This window comes from Leucoraja erinacea, chromosome 37 (genome assembly GCF_028641065.1).
Source record: "Leucoraja erinacea ecotype New England chromosome 37, Leri_hhj_1, whole genome shotgun sequence".
In the NCBI taxonomy this organism is placed as follows: domain Eukaryota; kingdom Metazoa; phylum Chordata; class Chondrichthyes; order Rajiformes; family Rajidae; genus Leucoraja; species Leucoraja erinaceus.
Genome location: NC_073413.1, coordinates 6,560,863 through 6,582,967, shown reverse-complemented (window position 1 = coordinate 6,582,967; position 22,105 = coordinate 6,560,863). Strand labels below are relative to the sequence as shown.

Genomic DNA, 22,105 nt, shown 5'->3' with positions numbered 1-22,105 from the left:
ACCTTATATCCAACAAATGGTTTTCCAAATGTTACAAAGAGTAGGTCACCATTTCGGTTGAAGAAGGGTCCCAACCCGAAACATCACTTGTCCATTCACTCCCGAAATACTGTGTGACTTGGTTGAGTTCCTCCAGCACTTTGTGTTTTGCTCAAGATTCCAGCATCTGCAGTTTCTTTTAGAGTCATAGAGTGAGCACCGTTTGTCACCACCGTTTCAGATTCAATTTTAATTGTCATTGTCAGTGTACAGTACAGAGACAACGAAATGCATTCATTGTTTCATTATGGACTGGATAGACTCGGCTTGTACTCGCTAGATTTTAGAAGATTGAGGGGGGATCTTATAGAAACTTACAAAATTCTTAAGGGGTTGGACAAGCTAGATGCAGGAAGATTGTTACCGGTGTTGGGGAAGTCCAGAACAAGGGGTCACAGTTTAAGGATAAGGGGGAAGTCTTTTAGGACTGAGATCAGAATTTCTTCTTTTCACACAGAGCGTGGTGAATCTGTGGAATTCTCTGCCACAGAAGGTAGTTGAGGCCACAGTTCAATGGCTATATTTAAGAGGGAGTTAGATGTGGCCCTTGTGGCTAATGGGATCAGGGGGTATGGAGAGAAGGCAGGTACGGGATACTGAGTTGGATGATCAGCCATGATCATATTGAATGGCGGTGCAGGCTCGAAGGGCCGAATGGCCTACTCCTGCACCTATTGTCTATGTTTCTATGAAGGAGAGGCTGCAGTATGATATGATGACTGTCTAGCCAGTTCAATGTGTGAGTGCATGAGCTGGTTCGAGCTGCCTTGGTCTGTGTCCCTGTGTTTTACCTGACATCGGAGAGGGGTTCACACTGGTATTTAGTAATACAAATACAAGGTGTATTGTGACCACAAACGAATAAAAAAACAAGGTCGGGAGGATTGGCGGACCGGTTTTCCGTGTAAGTTCGCCAGCAGGCCTGGGTAGCAGACATTGGGCATACGTGACAGATTCCCGGCAGTAAAATCACAGCATTGTTTCATTCTTACTGCAGTTTGACTACAGGCAAGCTTGTACAGGAAGTGTGGGTGAAAACGGCCAAGGACATTCAGTACAATTGCTGGGCGGTAGGAGAAAGCAGAGGATCGCGGAAAATAAAATCTATGTTGCAATGCCGTCAACTTAAGTTTAATGATGGTTACACAAAAAAGCTGGAGAATCTCAGCGGGTGCAGCAGCATCTATGGAGCGAAGGAAATAGGCAATGTTTCGGCACGAAACGTTGCCTATTTCCTTCGCTCAATAGATGCTGCTGCACCCGCTGAGTTTCTCCAGCTTTTTTGTGTAACCTTCGATTCTCCAGCATCTGCAGTTCCTTCTCAAACACTAAGTTTAATGATGAGTGTTTTCTGGCATTTCTTTGCTCTTATTGTGGGAACGTGATGAGCTTCACTGATGCCCAGTCTGTTGTTGTTTCCAATTGGCGAATTTCTGCAAGTTCACCGACGGGAGATTTGATTAGTCTGATCTCTCAATGGAAGGGTCTCGACCCGAAACGTCACCTACTTCCTTCGCTCCATGGATGCTGCCTCACCCACTGAGTTCCTCCAGCATTTTTGTCTCCTCTCAATGGAAGGTAACACTTGTTTTTACCCAGTGCTGTCAGTAACTCTGGACACCCCCTGCAGCAACTTGAACCGTGAGTGAAGGTTAATATAAGGTCATGAGTCGTAGGAGCCGATTTAGGCCATTTGGCCCATCAAGTATGCTCCGCCATTCAATCATGGCTGATCTATCTCTCCCTCCTAACCCAATTCTGCTGCCTTTGCCCAATAACCCCTGACGCCCGCACTAATCAAATATAGAGTAACATGGGGAGATTCTCATTTACACAAAACATCATTGATGTTTGAAGATAACATAGAACTAAGAGCAGTGGAATAAATATAGAACTAAGAGCAGTGGAATAAAGAAACGTTCCCTCCCCAATCTCCCTGCAGCTTTACCAGCTGCTCTGTCTCCTCTTTAGTTTTATCAAAAGGGGTTTGACCTTTATCTCATCCCGAACTGCGGAGTATTTCCAACGGTTTCTGTTCTTGTTTTAGGTTTGGGGCGGCATGGTGGCACAGCGGTAGAGTTGATGCCTCACAGCACCAGAGATCCGGGTTCTTTCCCGACTACGGGTGCTGTCTGTACGGAGTTTGTACATTCTCCCTGTGACTGCGTGGGTTTTCTCAGGGTGTCCTGGTTTCATAGAAACGTAGAAAATAGGTGCAGGAGGAGGCCATTCGGCCCTTCGAGCCAGCACCGCCATTCATTGTGGTCATAGCTGATCGTCCCATATCAATAACCCGTGCCTGCCTTCTCCCCATATCCCTTGACTCCACTAGCCCCTAGAGCTCTATCTAACTCTCTCTTAAATCCATCTTGGCCTCCACTGCCCTCTGTGGCAGCGAATTCCATAAATTTACAACTCTCTGGGTGAAAAAAAAAATTCTCACCTCAGTCTTAAATGACCTCCCCCTTATTCTAAGACTGTGGCTCCTGGATCTGGACTCGCCCCACATTGAGAACATTTTTCCTGCTTTTTAAATTATCATTTATCCTTTTATAATTTTTTATGTTTCTATAAGATTCCCCCTCATCCTTCTAAACTCCAGTGAATACAAGCCTAGTCTTTTCAATTTTTCCTCGTATGACAGTCCCGCCATCCCAGGGATCAATCTCATGAACCTACGCTGCACTGCCTCAATCACAAGGATGTCCTTCCTCAAATTAGGAGACGAAAACTGTACACAATACTCCAGATGTGGTCTCACCAGATCCCTTTACAACTGCAGAAGAACCTCTTTACTCCTATACTGAAATCCTCTTTCAACCCACGCTCCAAAGACGTGCAGGTTTGCAGGTTGATTGGCTTCTGTAAATTGTCCCCAGTGTGTGTAGGATAGAACTAGTGTGCGGGTGAGCGTTGGTCGACACGGATTCGATGGGCCGAAGGGCCCCTTTCTGTGCTGTATCACTAAAACTAAAGCTTAAAAAAACCAAAACATTTCTATCGTTTGCAGTTTCATCGATTTTCAAAGAATAAAGGGGAATTCAAAAATTCAAGGTGAGTTGGCAGGGTGTGAGAGGAAGAGGTGGCAAGATAACAGACAATGGTTAGATAACACTGCTTGAAGAAGTGGGTGTTTTCATCTGCAGTGTAAACAGACCATGAACTGCTGGTTAATAAAGCTAACAAGGTAAGTCATTTTTTCAATCTTTGTGTTATGCTTGAAAGTGACATCATCAGAAAGAGGTGGCATTTATCATTGGGATTTGCCTTGTCGTAACTTGCTGACTCTAATTTTCCGATGAAACGTTGTTAAGTAGTTATTCCTGGTTGTGTCCCCTCACCGGCTGTACTGTATTGCATTCGGAGCAACCTGGAGAATGATCACGGAGAAGGTGCATACTCCATACAGACAGCACCTGCAGTCAGTATCGAACCTGGATCTCTGGCACTGTTAAGGGGCTGTCCCACTTGGGCGACCTAATCCGCGAGTCCAGAAGAGCGCCTTCGACCTTCAAGCTCGAGGGCACTCGCCTGGAAAGCCTCGAGCTGGATCGGCCGGCCGCATTGAAACCGCGAGAGGGTCGACACGAACAGCGAGCAGCACCTACCGACCGACCGCACACACACGCACGCACACGCACGCACACACGCACACGCACACACACACACACCCACGCACACACACACGCACACACACACACGCACACGCACACACGCACACACACACATACACACACACACACGCACGCACGCACACACACACACACGTCGAAGGTGGGGGCCAGGGACAGCGGAGGAGCGCTGTCTGCGCGATGAAGAGGAAGGAGAGAAGGGGGGGAGAAGGAGTGGAGGCACTTTTAAGAAGTTTAATAAAGTTTAGCGGGCATCCTAGGTTTCCTAGGTCTTGAAACTCCAATGAGCCAATCAAAATGCCCGGTCAGCAAAGGAGATTGCCTACGGCTGCCCGCGACTGCCTGTAAGTAAATAGCGACCCCACTCCACTGCACTACGAGTGAAAAAGACCCATGCCGACCAAATTTTACTCGCACACTCCTGTGGAGCTACGAGACTATTTTCTCAGGTCTTTGCATATTCAAGCTGGAGAGAAGGCTGAACTGACCAGAGTATTTACCCCGATTGACGTATTAGCATTACTCAAATTTTTCCACGTCCCAGCTGAGGCCGCGAGTAGGCAAGAACCTCCCTCGAGCATGAAGGAAAATTCCAGCCTCCTAGGACATCGTGTCGACCATGCTGCGAGTTTGAGTCCAGGGCAAACTCTTCTAAACTCGCAGCTTAGGTCACCCAAGTGGGACAGGCCCTTAAGGCAGCAACTCTACCGCTGCACTGTTGTACCGCCCTTGTAAAGTCTTTAGAGCAGGGCAAACTACACTTCTAAACTCTCGCAGACTTTCCTCGCTGGTTACTGGGGTCACCTAATGTAGTGGTTGACATGGATTGCCCATTTAAAACATAGAAACATAGAAATTAGGTGCAGGAGTAGAGGCCAGGCTTCGAGCCTGCATCCAACTCAGTATCCCGTACCTGCCTTCTCTCCATACCCCCTGATCCCCTTAGCCACAAGGGCCACATCTAACTCCCTCTTAAATATAGCCAATGAACTGGCCTCAACTACCCTCTGTGACAGAGAGTTCCAGAGATTCACCACTCTCTGCGTGAAAAAAGTTCTTCTCATCTCGGTTTTAAAGGATTTCCCCTTTATCCTTAAGCTGTGACCCCTTGTCCTGGACTTCCCTAACATCGGGAACAATCTTCCTGCATCTAGCCTGTCCAACCCCATTTGTCCCCATGTGATGTACTTTGAATTTTCTGTGATATTCAATTGGAAAGTCTCAGAGTTTCTGATATTCTCAAGGTCAGGCAGAATTTGAGCATTGCTATCTCTGCTGTCCAAGTGCCTCTCTGCCTCACCTGGAAACCATTACAAATGTCCACTTTGGTAAATGATCTAAAGGGGTCCTTCTATTCCAGGTCAACGTCTGAACGGTAATTGTCAACTTCTAACGAAGGCTGCGTCATTGCAGGAAGTGATGATAGAGAGCGCGGTGTGTTCCTTGTGGCTAGTTGATTGAGAACAAAACCCTCTTTGTGACCTGTATCTGGCCACATGAAAGGCCACAGCCGCACCAGGAGACAGACTGCCCAGCATTGCTCCTGCCAGTCCTTTGTACTGTGTAGGTTTCTCACCCTCTGTAAACATTGCATTCTAGATCCTAACAGCACGTCTGTGCAAGGTATTGTCCATGTTTTTCACTGAAAACTATTAACAGCTGAATAACTGTGGAATCGACAGAAGGATGGAGGGTTGGGTGTGTATGCGTGCTTTGTCCGTGATATTTATTTAGTTGTTTATCTTTAATATTTTTCCTTGTATGTATCATTAGCTTTTAGAAATGTTTGAATGCTGCACTGACTGGCTGACATTTTAAATTTCGTTGTACATGGTTCATGTTACAATGACAATAAAGAAACTATTCTACTATTCTACTATTAATTATATATATATTTTTAAGTTTGCTTTTTTGCTAAGTGACTGGGCAGTTTTTTCTCCTTGAAGTGGGAAGTTATTCATGAAACTAGCTCACGGCCAGTGAACGGTGGCTGCAAAGCTCAGGATCTGCCCAGGGTCTATGCTTGGGATGTACTGAGAAGTTAGCTCTGCTGTTGAACATAGCGGGGCAGAGTCCAGTGGGGCTACCCCTCTAACAAAGAAGGGATATCACCCCAGGGGCCATGTCAGTACAGTATAACATATACCAGTCAGTATATGTTATGCTGTTGAACTTAATGTAATCAGTATATGTTATACTGTTGAACTCACTGTTTTTTACAGTAATCAACTTTTTGCGCAGTTTAGATTAGGATTTCCTTTTAGTGTGGAATAGTGATTTGTCAGCACTGGAATATACGCTATAATCATCTGGAAATAGTGAGCCGAGGTCAAAATAAACCTTTGGGGATATCAGATTATAAAATCCTGTCTGGGAATACGGTGCCCTTTAAGCCTACCTTCTTCCCTTACCTCTCGGCCCGCTTCAATCCACGCTGAAAAGTGCTCTCATTTTCAAATGCTTTTGCTTTTTCTCGTGTTGAATGAGATGCTTTATCCTTGCTATAATTATAGACTATTAACCATATAACCATATAACAATTACAGCACGGAAACAGGCCATCTCGGCCCTACAAGTCCGTGCCGAACAATTATTTTCCCTTAGTCCCACCTGCCTGCACTCATACCATAACCCTCCATTCCCTTCTCATCCATATGCCTATCCCATTTATTTTTAACTGATACCAACGAACCAGCCTCCACCACTTCCACTGGAAGCTCACCGCTAACACTCTCTGAGTAAAGAAGTTCCCCCTCATGTTACCCCTAAACTTCTGTCCCTTAATTCTGAAGTCATGTCCTCTTGTTTGAATCTTCCCTATTCTCAAAGGGAAAAGCTGGTCCACATCAACTCTGTCTATCCCTCTCATCATTTTAAAGACCTCTATCAAGCCCCCCCTTAACCTTCTGCGCTCCAGAGAATAAAGACCTAACTTATTCAACCTTTCTCTGTAACTTAGTTGTTGAAACCCAGGCAACATTCTAGTAAATCTCCTCTGTACTCTCTCTATTTTGTTGACATCCTTCCTATAATTGGGCGACCAAAATTGTACACCATACTCCAGAATTGGTCTCACCAATGCCTTGTACAATTTTAACATTACATCCCAGCTTCTATACTCAATGCTCTGATTTATAAAGGCTGGCATACCAAAAGCTTTCTTTACCACCCTATTGCAGAGTGACTATCTGATTGTTGACTCTCTCATGCTAAGACTTGAACCTGTTGGTTAGCAGATGGCAATGAATAGGAAGCTGAAGGTGTGATTGTGTATACGTCTCTGATAGAAAATGTTAGATTTGCTGTGGAGGTGGCTGGATTGTTCTCTCCCCGGAGAGCTGTTAATCGGCTTTGGAAACCGCGCATGCGCAGATTGTTCTCCCCGACTTTTATCAAGTAATTTGTCTTCAATAGGTCCTATCTCTTATTAAAGTATTTAAAAACATATAGCTCAAAGAAATTTACTTAACATATTATTTGTACACGGAATCCATTCTCCTCTCTTTGTACCAAGCTGTTTTAAATGTTCTCATTATTTTTGTTCCTTTGCGCTGTTGTTCTTTAAGTTCCGGCGTTGGTCTGCCATTTTCAATGATATTGTCCGCACCAACCAGCGAATCCCGCACATTAACACTATCCTGCAAACACTAGGGACAATTTTACATTCGTACCAAGCCAATTAACCTACAAACCTGCACGTCTTTGGAGTGGGGGAGGACACCGAAAATCTCAGAGAAATCCCACGGGGTCACGGGAAGAACTTACAAACTCCGTCCATACAGCACCCGAAGTTGGGATCAAACCCGTTGTAAGCGCTGTAAGGCAGCAACTCTACCACTGTGCCACCGTGCCGCTCTAGGTGCTAAAGGCCCTGTCCCACTGTATGAGGTAATTCAAGAGCTCTCCCGAGTTTAACATAAATCTAACTCGTGGTAAGTACGTAGCGGATACGTCGGAGCTCGTGGATGTCTCGTAGCGGCTCGTAACGCTAACGGCAGGTACTCGGGAAACGCGGTAACTGGTGAAGTTTTTTCAGCACGAATGCCCCGAGTACCTATGAACGGCTATTACCGCAATTCTCCGAGTTCGGATCAGGGGAAACTCGGGAGAACTTTTGAATTAGCTCGTACAGTGGGACCGGCCCTTAATGGTCAGTGTTCTTCCTGAAGAGTATACATTTGTATAGAATATCTGCTTATTTGAGTTTCTGTTGGCATTTATTGTGGAAATCTTGGAACAACGCACAGGAAAGACTCTGGGGCTGGGCAATAAAAGTATCTGTTTTGACTTGGCAACCTCATTACAGTGAGGTTGAAAGCAGATCTTGAAAGCGCGGGGGATATATTGTTCTGAGGGGTGGTTTGCAGCTTTCCATTTTGTCATTGGGATCTCTCTACCCCTTGCCTCAGGGAGGAGCAGAATGAGTCATTCTCTTACTGAATGCAGCACTTTGTCCCAGGTCTTAGTAAGTGCTGTTCTTGAGCCGGGCTAGGTGGTGTGTGAGGGTCTGTGAGCCGATGTCTATACAGTTTGGGCAGCCGGTTAAAACGGAAATATCTTTCCGCAGTAATCTAACTTTTGTGATTGTCTGCACTGCTGGCTAGACCTGGGGGGTAAGTTTCATCTTTGTTTTGTACTCTGGTATTTTTTCCCCTTTGCATTACCAGTGTACTTGTGCATGACCTGCTTGTACTTGAGTACATTATATAGGTTCATTATATAGCACGCAAACAAAAGCTCTTTACCGTACTTTGGTACACACGACAGTAATAGCAACATGGCTGCAGATTTAAAATGACCCTCAGTCCAGCACTTTGAAGCATCTTGTGATAAAACTCTGTGTGTATGTCCAATGTATTTGATGCGAAATGGGGCTGTCCCAATGTACGAGCTAAGTCTCTCGAGTTTCCCCTGATTCGAACTCGGAGAATTACGGCAATGGCCGCCCGTGGGTACTCGGGGCTCTCGTGGACATTTTTCAACATGTTGAAAAATCTTCACGAGCTCTCCGCGTTTCCCGAGTACCTGCCGTTAGCGTTACGAGCCGCTAAGAGACGTCCCGAGCTCTGACTATGCTACATACATTCTACGTGCTTACCATGAGTTTGATTTTTTTTAAATCTCGGGACGAGCTTGTGATTTAACACGTACAGTGGGACAGCCCCTAAAGAATGACCACGGGAGGCTGACAAAAAGTGAATGGGGGGGAAAGTGAACTAGGAAATGGGTGATCAAAAGGCCTGGTGAAAGTGATAGACTTTGAAGATTTCTGAAAAGGATGTGGTTTGATGGACTTCATTGTGCGTCTATGGTTTGAGTGCTGCCTGAAGCCAAAAGAAAATAAATTGTCAAGGGCTATTAGCCGTGCGATGTTAATCTCTCATCTTGAAGGTCATTGTTTGAAATTGCAACCCATTTTTTGGTGAGGGCTGTGCTGTTACACATTTTATTCGGACTTGTAATCATTGTTGCCCAAGGCAGTCCCTTGTGGTCACGGACGGTTTGTGGCCACTGTGTGTTCTAACCCAGCGTTTAGTGCAGGAGTTTTCACTCCACCATGTTCTGCCCGTGGCAGATTTTGGATGCTGCTCCTCCATTTTGAACAGTCATGGCCAGAGATTGCTGTAATGTCTCGGGTGCTTTGAAGGGGCTTTGATAACATCCTTGAAGCACCTTGCCCTCCTGGTTATACCTTGCTGTTATGGAGTCCTGACACCAGATGATATGCCCCCAAACAATCACAATTGTTTCAGTGTAAACAGAGACTTAGAGCAGAGACAGACCCTCGCCAAATACAGGTTAAGTGACCACTATTTGGCAGTTGAAAAAGGAAGACAGAAGAGATTCTGGCAACCAAGAGAAAACAGAATATTACCACGGCCACTGTTTGACAGATGAGGTTGAAACAGAGGTGCACATCCTCCTAAAATGCAATAAATTTGACAAAACAAGGAAAGCATACTTTGACAAACGCAGTGTGGCAACCCCTGATTTTAAAGAACTAGATGATACATCAAAATTAAGAGTAATCCTTGGCGAAGGAAATACGGCACATATTGGTGCACAATACGTAACAGCATGCCATAACCTGAGAGACGGTGAATGACCAACATGCACATATGTACGCACACACTAACCGACATTAACTAACACTAAGAAATTAATACTGAATTGCTAAACTTGCTATTGTGTTGTACTGCTTACAGCTGCAAGAACGTGTAGCAATCAATAAAGGGCTATCGGCCTATTGCAAGTTTATGTACAGGGACATATCTATCCATGCACTGTATACTTGTATTTATACTTATGCATTTCAAATATGTATGTCATGTTTTATACTTTGGCAATATAACAATTTTTTTTATCATGCCAATAAAGTTTTTAAATTGAATTAAAATTGAAACAATGCTGGGCACATTGGCCAATGAATAAGCATTGACTGACCCCCTTGTTGTTCATTGGTCAGAGGGTAAGAAGGAACTGCAGGTGCTGGTTTAGATCGAAGATAGACACAAAGTGCTGGAGTAACTCAGTGGGACAGGCAGCATCTCTGGAGAGAAGGAATGGGTGATGTTTCACGTCGAGACCCTTCTTCACACTCTTTCATCGATCAAAGGAGTAGAATTAGGCCATTCTGCCCATCGAGTCTACTCCACCATTCGATCATGGTTGAACTATCTTTCGCTATCAACCCTATTCTCCTGCCTTCTCCCTGTAACCTATGACTCCCTTACTAATCAAGAACTTGTACATTTCTGCTTTGAAAATACCCAATTACTTGATCTCCACAGCTGCCTGAGGCAATGAATTCCACAGATTCACCAGCCTCTGCTTAAAGACATTCCTCATTTTGTTTGTAAAGGTACACCCTTTTATTCTAAGGGACGACAGATGGCACAATGGGCTAAGTGTTCGGCTGGCGACCGGAAGGTAGCCGGTTCGAATCCCGCTTGGAGTGCATACTGTCGTTGTGTCCTTGGAGCAAGACACTTCACCCACCTTTGCCTGTGTGTAAATGTAAGGTAATTATGTGAAGCACTTTGGGGTCAATGCAAGTTGACTAAAAATGTGCTATATAAATAAGATTATTATTATTATTATTATTAAGGCTGTGCCCTCTGGTTGTAGCGGAAACATTCACTATCCACATTCACTATCCAGGCCTTTCATTATTTGGCAAGTTTCAATGCGATGCTCCCTCATTCTTCTAATTCAAGATTCAAGAGAGTTTATTGTCATGTGTCCCTGATAGGACAATGAAATTCTTGCTTTGCTTCAGCACAACAGAACATAGTAGGCATGACTATGGAACAGATCAGTGTGTCCATAAACCATTGTGTCCAGCGAGTACAGGCCCAGTGCCGTCAAACGCTCATCGTATGTAACCCAATCGTCCCCAGGACCATTCTCGTAAACCTCCTCTGTGCCCTGTCAGTGGATATGGAGGTGATTGAGGTGATGCACATGGTGTTTATCAGTGGCTGCTGCAGTGGTTTCCCACCTCTGAATTGTCGAGGAGAATGGGAGGTCGCTGTATTCCTGAAGACCATGCGATGAATACTGGCTTTGAGGTCTTAACCTTCACGAGTTCCTGGGGTGCACGATGGTCGTGGTGATTTTGGTTAGTCAAGTCAAGTTTATTTGTCACATACACATACGAGATGTGCAGTGAAATGAAAGTGGCAATGCTCGCGGACTTTTGTGCAAAAGACAAACAACAAAACAACCAAACAAATTATAAACACAATCATAACACACATATTCTTTTACATGATAAATAATAGAAGGAAAAACGTTCTGTACAGTTAGTCCCTGGTGAGAAAGGCGTTTACAGACCGAATTGCCTCTGGGAAGAAACTCCTTCTCAACCTCTCCGTTCTCACTGCATGGCAACGGAGGCGTTTGCCTGACCGTAGTGGCTGGAACAGTCCGTTGCAGGGGTGGAAGAGGTCTCATGATTTTGTTTGCTCTGGAGTTGCACCTCCTGTTGTATAGTTCCTGCAGGGGGGTGAGTGAAGTTCCCATAGTGCGTTCGGCCGTTTGGTTTGTGTTGCCAACCTGCCTGTTCCGTAAGATGGATCCTGACACAAAGAATGTAATCCATGTTTTTCAATGTCTCATCATCGATAGTTATCTCAGCAGAATTCACCTGGACCCACGGCTTAAGGGTAATGGACACAAACTCCTGAAGTAGCTCAGCAGGTCAGGCAGCATCTCTGGAGAACGTGGATGGGACGTTTCGGGTCGAGATTTTTCTTCCTTCTGAGTCACTCCCGCACTTTGTGTTACTCCAGAGTTGCTGCCCAACCTGCCGAGTTATTCCTGCACTTTGTGTCCTTTTGTGTCTTAGCCAGCACCTGCAGTTCTTTGTTTCTGCTGCTTAACGGTGACGCTACAAACAGAATGCAACTTTCCAAAGTATTGAAATTTGTAATTACAGCCTCTTCTTATTCTTTCGAGTCCTCCAATTAGGAAACGGTAGAGCGGTCAGAATGCGCTCGTATTTTTAACATGTCTTTTTTTGTTTTGATTGTTTCAGGTTAATAACCAAGCCAAAGTGGATTTGCCGAATGAAGTCAGCCTTCCCCTCGCCGTCTCTGGGAAGGGGTCGGGCGGTGTTGGGGTTGGCGACGGTGAAGAGGATGGCTCTGCCCCGAGTCCGCAGAGTGAAGCGGTCACTAATGAACTGCAAGAGCTCACGCTGCAGTCAAGCAACGGCCTTTCCCCTTTGAACAAGAGGAAAAATGGTGAGCAGCTTCCTGATGCATGCAAGTTCAGGAGCAGTATTAGGCCATTCGGCCCAGCAAGTCTATTCCGCCATTCAATCATGGCCGATCCATTTTTCCCTCTTAACCCCATTCTCCTGCCTTCTCCCCATTACTCCTGACATCCATACTAATATGTCCTTGTTCCACATAGTAGCTGGCGTGGTGGAATGCTAATATTGCATTATGACCATGGACCGGAGAAGGTACATCATGGTTTATTTCGAAGATAGACACAAAATACTGGAGTAACTCAGCGAGACAGGCAGCATCTCTGGAGGAAGGAACCGCAAATGCAGGTTTAAATCAAAGATAGACACTGCATTTTGTTGTCTCTGTACTGTACACTGCACAATGACAATAAAGTTGAATCTGAATCTGAAATGCTGGAGCAACTCAGCGGGACAGGCAGCATCTTTGGAAGAATGAACTGCAGATGCTGGTTTAAATCGAAGGTAGACACAAAATGCTGGAGTAACTCAACGGAACAGGCAGCATCTCTGGAGGAAGGAACTGCAAATGCTGGTTTAAATCGAAGGTAGACACATATTAGCAGTAGACAAAAATGCTGGAGAAACTCAGCAGGTGAAGTTCCCGCTGAGTTTCTCCAGCATTTTTGTCTACCTTCGATTTTCCAGCACCTGCAGTTCCTTCTTAAACATCATATTAGCAGCTGTCCACTAGTGCTGAGTCAGAATATATCCACATTAGATTGATTTTTGGATATTAAGGGAAGATTATGTGCAGGCAAATGTCCTCAAGGCAACACTATCAATTGGTGCAGTAAGGAGTCTAATGCTTGCTCCTTCCATTTATGTTCCATTCCTGTTGTAATATGGTTGTATCCCCACTCCGGCAGAATGCTGCACTGTCAAATGTGTGGTCCTTCAGGTGAGACATTAGCCAAGAACCATTCGGCTGGATCTAAGAGATCCCATGACACCGTTTTGAAGAACAGCAAGGGAGTTTATCTGGTATCGTGATCATTGTTTATCCGCTAGCCAACATCACCAGAGCAGGCTAGCTAGTCATTTGTACCATTGTTGTTTGTCAGAGTTTTCATTGCACAAAACCGCTGATGTTTCCTAACTCATAGCAATGTGCCTCAAAGAGGGTTCGATAACTTGGAGGGGCACGGAGTTGCTGCCTCACAGCACCAGACACCCAGGTTTGATTCTGACTATGGGTGCTGTCTGATTGGAGTTTGCATGTCCTCCCCGTGTTCGAGTGGGTTTTCCCGGGGTGCTCTGGTTTCCTCCCACATCCAAAGACGTCCAGATTTGTAGGCAAATTGGCTTCGGTATATGCTCTAAAAGGTCCCGAGTGTGCAGGATATTGCTAGTGTTCAGGGGTCGCTGGTCAAGCATGGACCCGGTGGGCCGAAGGGCCTGTTACCGCGCTGTGTGTCTAAACTAAACTGGATATTGTCTTGGGTCAGGTGGTACACAAAAATGCTGGAGAAACTCAGCGGGTGCAGCAGCATCTATGGAGTGAAGGAAATAAGGCAACGTTTCGGGCCGAAACACTTCTTCAGACTGATGGGTCATCCTGGCTGGAGATGTGCTGGGCATAAAATCAAAATCCAGACCATCTCTGACCTGACAACGTCAATAGACAATAGACAATAGATGCAGGAGTAGGCCATTTGGCCCTTCGAGCCAGCCATTCAATGTGATCGTGGCTGATCATCCCCAATCAGTACCCCGTTCCTGCCTTCTCCCCATATCCCCAGTCTCCGCTATCTTTAAGAGCCCTATCTATCTCTCTATGAAAGTATCCAGAGAACCTGCCTCCACCGCCCTCTGAGGCAGTCCAGTCTGACCCAATCATCATTGTAAGAATAATTGATTCTGATATAGTACACACAGTACAGTTGACTTGAATCTCTTACCTTTGCTCATCTTAAACTATCATTGTTTACCCCCTTCTATTCCCTTCTCCCAAACGCGAATCCAGTCCTCCCCTGTGAATATGTGCTGTTTGCTTCAAACCTCCCTCGAGAGTGAATGCCGGAAAAAAATCGAAGGTAGACAAAAGAAATGCTGGAGAAACTCAGCGGGTGAGGCAGCATCTATGGAGAGAAGGAATAGGCGACGTTTCGTCGCCTATTCCTTCTCTCCATAGATGCTGCCTCACCCGCTGAGTTTCTCCAGCATTTTTTTTGTCTATTCTCGTCACTCGTTGGATCAAGAAGTTTCCTGCGAATTCTCTACTACATTGTTTGTTAATAAATCTGTTATTATGGCCTTTACATTATGATTTTCCTCACAAAATAGAAACATTTTCTCCCCATCCCCACCTTTTGTAGTTTAGTTTTGGAGATACAGAGTGGAAACAGGCCCTTCGGCCCACCGGGTCCGTGCCGACCAGCGATCCCCGCATATTAACACTATCCTACACAAACTACGGACAATTTTTACATTTACCGTGGCAATTAGCCGACACGCCTGTACGAGTGTGGGAGGAAACCGAAGATCTCAGAGAAAACGCACGCAGGTCACAGGGGGAACGTACAGACAGCACCCGTAGTTGGGATCGAACCCGGGTGGTGCTGCATTTGTTATAAGGCAGCAACTCTACCGCTGTGTCACCGTGCTGTCCCTCGACTTTCCACTTCCAAGTGAAAAGAGATCCCGGCCTGCTTGTACTATCCCAATGTGTTTCAACCATTGCTTTTCCCGTCTAGTCTATGGAGATTTATTTACACCTCATCCCAAATCTCTAGTCTTGTTTACAATATGGTTACTTGAACTGTAAGCCTGTGTGTGTGTGTGTGTGTGCGTGCGTCTGTGTGTGCGTGCGTCTGTGTGTGTGTGTGTCTGTGTGTGTGTGTGTGTGTGTGTGTGTGTGTGCGTCTGTGTGCGTGTGTGCACGTCTGTGTGTGTGCGAATGTGTGTGTGTGTGTCTGTGTGTGTGTGCGAATGTGTGTGTGTGTGTGTGTGTGCGTGTGTGTGTGTGTGTGAATGTGTGTGTGTGTGTGTGCGTGTGTGTGCGTGCGTGTGCGTGCGAATGTGTGTGTGTGTGCGTCCGTGTGTGTGTGTGTGTGCAAATGTGTGTGCCTTTGTGCTTCTGTGTTCCAAAAGCAAAGCTCAATGCACAGTTACACACAAAATGGTGGAGTAACTCAGCAGGTCAGGCAGCATCTCTGGAGAGAAATAATAGATGACGTTTCGGGTCGAGACCCTTCTTCACACTCTGAATCTGCAGTTAAGTTCCCTGCTACTCAATGCATAGTTAACACAATTTCTCAACATTTCATTTCTATTGCTCGACAAATCAACCCCTGCTCTTGTCCCGTTTGTTTAATGGCCTTGCTAACCTGTGGCGCGACTTTTTAGTGAGTGGCATATTTGTGCAGTGCAATCCCTTTGTTCCTCTAACCTACCTGTGCAACGATGCACAACAGGTCAGCGTGACTTGGGGTAAAGTTGTAATACAATCCGGCATCTATGGAGAGGTCCCTTTGGATGGGTTGGGAGGCACAAATCCTGCCATTTTCTTTGGGGAAATTATAGGCTAACACAAAAATAAGTGTCATCATAATGAATAATGCTAATTTGTCTCTGCTCTAGGTTATAGGATGCAGTTTATCGAGACTGAGCAGATCATGAGCATCAGCTTCTTGATTGTGCCTCGACCCCATTCTCCTGCCTTCTCCCCTTATCCCCCAGCACCATCACTGTGCAAATCTCATGTGCGTTCACTTTGTGAGCTATGTCACTGTTGAACTTTAGCAAGGAGGTACTTTAGCTCGAAGCATTTTATAGACTTGCTTATTTTGTGCCATTGTTTCAAATGTTTAAAGGGCCTGTCCCACTTTCACGACCTAATTCAAGACCTCTGCCGAGTTTGCCCTTGACTCGTACTCGCAGCATGGTCGTCACGAGGTCGTAGCAGGCCGTGATGCTAGTCGTAGGTACTCGTGGCATCAAGTAGGTCGACCCGAAACGTCACCCATTCCTTCTCTCAGAGATGCTGTCTGTCCCGGCTGAGTTACTCCAGCATTATTCAAGATTCAAGATAGATTTAATTGTCACGTGTGCCTGATGGCACAGTGAAATGAATTTCCATACAGCCATACAATAAAAATCAACAGGACACAACACACTATAGGGTTTGACATAAAACATCCCCACACAGCAGAATCAAAGTTCCCCACTGTGTGGGAAGGCACCAAAGTCAGTCTTCTTCCTCCACTATTCCCCGTGGTCAGGGCCTCCCCAAGCCCTGTGTGTCTATGTGTCTATCTTCGATTTAAACCAGCACCTGCAGTTGATTTCCTACACAGATCTTTTCTATTTGCCAGTCATAAGCGGTGGGAGCAGAATTAGGCCATTCAGTCCATCAAGTCTATTCTGGACACAAAAAGCTAGAGTAACTCGGCGGGACTGGAGAGAAGGAATGGGCGACGTTTCGGGTCGAGACCCTACTCTGCCATTCAATCATGGCTGATCCCTCTCAACCCCATTCACCTGCCTTCTCTCCATAACCCCTCACACCATCACTGTGCAAACCGCACGTATGTTTACTGTGTGAGCTACGTCACTGCTGAACCTTAGCTAGGAGGGACTTTAGCTGGAAACATTTTATGGACATTGCCTTGATCTGGTTCAATGCCTCTGATAACAAATGAGTCATTGTTGGCATAGATTTTGAATTGAATGGACTTAAAGGTGGCATCACTTTTCATAATAGTTTTGTCCGAGTGTCTCTGTTTTAAGAACCTCAAATGAGTCCCTGTAAATATTTGATTTATATAAAATGGAAATTAAATGGCACCATATTACAATTACTGAAGATAGACACAAAAAGCTGGAGTAACTCAGCAGGTCAGGCAACATCTTTGGAGAAAAGGGGTGGGTAATGTTCTAGGTCAAGACCTCTCTTCAGACCGAGTGTCAGGGGAAAGGGAAGCAAGAGGTACGGATGGTGCATAGAACATATGAGTGAAAGATATGCAAAAAGCAACGACCATCGAGGAAGTGTGGCCCAAACCACCCCATTGTTTGCTACGGACTCGGTGATATCGAGTTACAAAGATGGTGCAACTCAGCAGGACGACAGAGAAACATGTTCCCGATGTTGGGGGAGTCCAGAACCAGAGGCCACAATTTAAGAATAAGGGGTAAGCCATTTAGAACGGAGACGAGGAAACACTTTTTCTCACAGAGAGTTGTGAGTCTGTGGAATTCTCTGCCTGTGGAGGCCGGTTCTCTGGATACTTTCAAGAGAGAGCTAGATAGGGTTCTTAACAATAGCGGAGTCAGGGGATATGGGGAGAAGGCAGGAGTGGGGTGGTGATTGGGGATGATCAGCCATGATCACATTGAATGGCGGTGATGGCTTGAAGGGCCGAATGGCCTCCTCCTGCACTTATTGCCCATTGTCTATTGAAACTAGAGCGATGACGGGGGTGGGGGAGGGACGGAGAGATAGGGGGTTACTTGAAGTTGGAGAACTCAATATTCATACCGCTGGGCTGTAAGCCTCCCTGGTGAAAGTAACCTGGGCGCTTTGTGTGTGTTTGGGAACAGTTCCAGACCTGGGCTTGCTTGACTGTCTGGAAGGTGAGACTGGTGGGAAAGCACCACAGTTGTGAATAAGTTCAACAGAATGACTGTGCACTGGAAACGGGAAGATGCTTCATTTCAGCACTTCAGCAAGGAAGTCGTGGCGTGCGATCTTTTCACTTTTTTTATTTTGCAAAAAAGAAAACTGAATGAAGGGGTTAACATTGATTGTGGAAGAAAGCAAGCCATTGTCCTCACAGGATAAAGTTCACAAGAGCAGTAAAAGCTTTGTGTATTCAAGGCTGTTCTGCTTGTAAGGGTGAGCTCATGCATGTTGGCTGCACCTAACTGCTAGTGGGAGGGGTCCACATCAGAACATGTCTGTGTGCTCGAAATGTGTCTGGCGATAAGCTTGTGCAAAAAGACTGTGGGTCGAAGCAGCTGTGAACATCGATAGAAAATACCCCGCGCCGCTCGATAGCGATGGCCTTGTTCGGAACGTGGAATCCACTGGTCGTCACACACCGAGTAAAGTGCAGGTAAAACAGCACACTGGGCTGGCTGGGCTGGGAACTGGGTAGGATTGTGTGGAATCCGGGTCAAGTGCCTGCTCACTGCTGGAAACTGGGCTAGCTGGGCTGGGAGCTGGGCTGACTGGGCTGGGAGCTGGGCTAGCTGTCTGTCCTCTTCCCTGTTAGCTGAGGGAGACAGCTATCTCGAGAGCAAACAGAGCACTGGGGATGGAGTACTGTTTTAATTGTGTCGGAAGGAACTGCGGATACTGCTTTAAACCGAAGATGGACACACAATGCTGGAGTAACTCAGCGGGACAGGCAGCATTTCTGGGGGGAAGGAACAGGTGACCCTGCTTCAGACTAGGGTCTGAGTTAGTCTGAAGAAGAGTTTCGACCTGAAACATCACCCGTCCCTTCCCCTCAGCGATGCTACCTGTCCCGCTGAGTTACTCCAGCATTTTGTGTCTTATCTACCTTGTTTTAATTGCTGTTTCCCAACTCTGCTTGAATGTCCATGTTGCTGGCGATTTGAACAGCTTATTTTTCCCACTGGTCTCTCAGTGGCTTGGATATGATTGAATGAAGTGTCTCAGCCAAGCAGTTTGCAGTGCCTGAACTTTATCGTGTTGATACGCTCAATGCTACTGCCCCTCAGCAACCCCCTCCCGCCCTTCACCCCTCACTTTTTGGGAGTTGTGATCAAATGTCAAGACTCCGCAGACTCAGCCTCAATGTGTTTATTCTCTCCCCACTTGTGTTGGAAGAACACACCTGATGCCGCTACATTTAAAACTCGGTGAGCAAAGGGTCAAACTGAGCTAAAATAGTCTATTTGGCTCATTCACGGTGGTGCAGTGGTAGAGTTGCTACCTCACAGCCAATGCAGCGCCAGAGACCCAGGTTCGATCCCGACTACGGGTGCTGTCTGTACAGAGTTTGTACGTTCTCCCCGTGGCCTGCGTGGGTTTTCTCTAGGAGCTACGGTTTTCTCCCACACTCTAAAGGCGTACAGGTTCGTAGGTTAATTGGCTTGGGAAATAATAATAATAATAATAAACACTTTATTGATCCCCTTGGGGAAATTCAGATGTCCAAAAGCCAACAACTAGCAAACCCACACACTCTGAATGAAAGCAGACAAAAATACATAAAATACAATATGGACAATACCTGAAAGCAATAAATACTTCAAGACTTAAAGACCAAATAATTAACTATTAAACTATTAAATGTAAAAATGATCCCCAGTGGGTGTAGGATAGTGTTAATGTGCAGGGATCGCTGGCCGGCGCGGACCCGGTGGGCTGAAGGGCTTCCTACACATAATGAAACTGGTTATTGCTTCAGGCTGTGCTTCCTAACCTTCTTCCTAACCCTAAATGAGCTGGGAGGCAAATGATCTGGGCTTCCAGAATAGGCTTTCAGGCAAATGAAGGATATATTTTTAAGGTCCGATGCAGCAGGTAGCTTGTGGAGCTGCACTGAACGCATCCTCCTGCAAGAGAGGAGGGGCTTCTGGACATGGAGATACCACCACTGGTGCACAATAATAAAAGAGTTGGAGTGGCAATCCACAGAATCCCCACTCCCAACATGATCAAGCGGCATTTGCACCCCACTCATCCCCTCATCAGGCACAAAAATACAGAACCTTAAAAGCACAAACTACCAAATTCAGGAGCCGCTGCTTCCCTGTTGTCATAGTCTTGATCTCCCAATCTACCTCATTGTAGCCCTTGCATTTTTTTATTTGCACTTTCTCGTAATGGTATTGTTCTCTTAGCATTACCCATCTTGCTTGTTTGTACTCATAGTATAGCACATAGACGTATAGGTTTGTAGGTTAATTGGCTTAGTAAATGTAAAAAGATGTTACTAGTGGGTGTAGGATAGTGTTAATGTGCAGGGACTGCTGGTCGACACCGACCCGAAGGGCCTGTTTCCGTGCTGTATCTCTGAACTAAACTAAACTTTGTCACAAGGTACAGTGAAAAGCTTTTTGTTGCGTGCCATCCAGTCAGTGGAAAGACGACACTTGATTACAATCGAGCCATCCATAGTGTGCAGAAACAGGATAAAGGGAATAATGTTTAGTGCAAGACAAAGTCCAGTCAAGTTTTTCACTATCTTGGTACACGTGACTAAAATAAACCAGTACCTTGTGTCTATATTTTATAGTCTGCAGCTTGTTTGCATCATTATCTAATTGCTTTTTAGATCCAGTATGGAGCAACAATTATCTATTACTCATTCTTGAACGATTTCTGCAGGCTTCTGTTACTCTTCACTCCAAGATAGACTGGGTATATAAATATGTTGTGATATGTCTAATCAACTTTGAAACAAGGCACCATTGATTATGAATGTACTTTTTAAAGCTTCATAAGATGGGACAAAATTCCATGACATACAGACATACCACAGCGGCAGGAAAGTCTCAATTGTTTTGACATTATCTGATCCTCACAGATCAGATAATGTCATACATAACATAAATGCAACCATGTACCATACCATACATAAATACAATCATGTCAAACTAAACTTGTTCTCCAAATCTGAGGAAGGACATTATTGCCATAGAGGGAGTGCAGAGACGGTTCACCAGACTGATTCCTGGGATGTCAGGACTGTCTTATGAAGAAAGACTGGATAGACTTGGTTTATACTCTCTAGAATTTAGGAGATTGAGAGGGGATCTTATAGAAACTTACAAAATTCTTAAGGGATTGGACAGGCTAGATGCAGGAAGATTGTTCCCGATGTTGGGGAAGTCCAGGACAAGGGGTCACAGCTTAAGGATAAGGGGGAAATCCTTTAAAACCGAGATGAGAAGAACTTTTTTCACACAGAGAGTGGTGAGTCTCTGGAACTCTCTGCCACAGAGGGTAGTCGAGGCCAGTTCATTGGCTATATTTAAGAGGGAGTTAGATGTGGCCCTTGTGGCTAAGGGGATCAGAGGGTATGGAGAGAAGGCAGGTACGGGATACTGAGTTGGATGATCAGCCATGATCATATTGAATGGCGGTGCAGGCTCGAAGGGCCGAATGGCCTACACCTGCACCTAATTTCTATGTTTCTATGTCTACAATCGATAGAGCAAAGGGGAAGATACGGAGTGCAAAATATCGTTTTCGGCATTGTAGCACATCAGTTCCATAGACAAAGTCCAATGTCCACAAGGAGGGTAGAGATGAGTTGGGCAGTACCCTAGCTTATGGAAGGTCCCTTCAGAAGCATGATAATGGAGGAGAAGAAGCTGTTCCTGAGTCTGTTGATGCACGCTTTCACACGCTCATACCCTATGCTGGATGTTCCCAAACCAAGCTGTGATGCAAGCCACCAGGACAATGGGGCTTCATGGGCAGGTCAAGAACTTCACACCGATAACAACTGGGATTTGAAAATGGAGCCAAATCTGTCGACTGTGATTACTGACTCAGTGTGCTTCCCACATCATGGTTTGGCTTGGTAATTCGAACACCCTCAAGAACGAAGGCGATGACAAAAAGTGGTGGACATTGCCCCAGTCCTTTACATGTACTGGCCCCCCTCCACCAACAGAGGGATCTCCAGGAAGCACTGCCTCAAGAAGGTGGCCCGTACCATCGAAGACCCATCCCACCCTGGCCATGCCCACATCT

At 45.7% G+C, this 22,105-nt stretch overlaps 1 protein-coding gene across 1 annotated transcript in view; it reads left to right on the top strand.

The window, feature by feature from the left end:
* LOC129713706 (myocardin-related transcription factor A-like) overlaps positions 1–22,105 on the top strand; it is a 145,603-nt gene that overhangs the window by 48,319 nt on the left and 75,179 nt on the right. Inside the window, 1 exon segment of the mRNA XM_055662957.1 lies at positions 12,211–12,418. The gene's annotated coding sequence lies outside the window, so the exon portion shown is untranslated.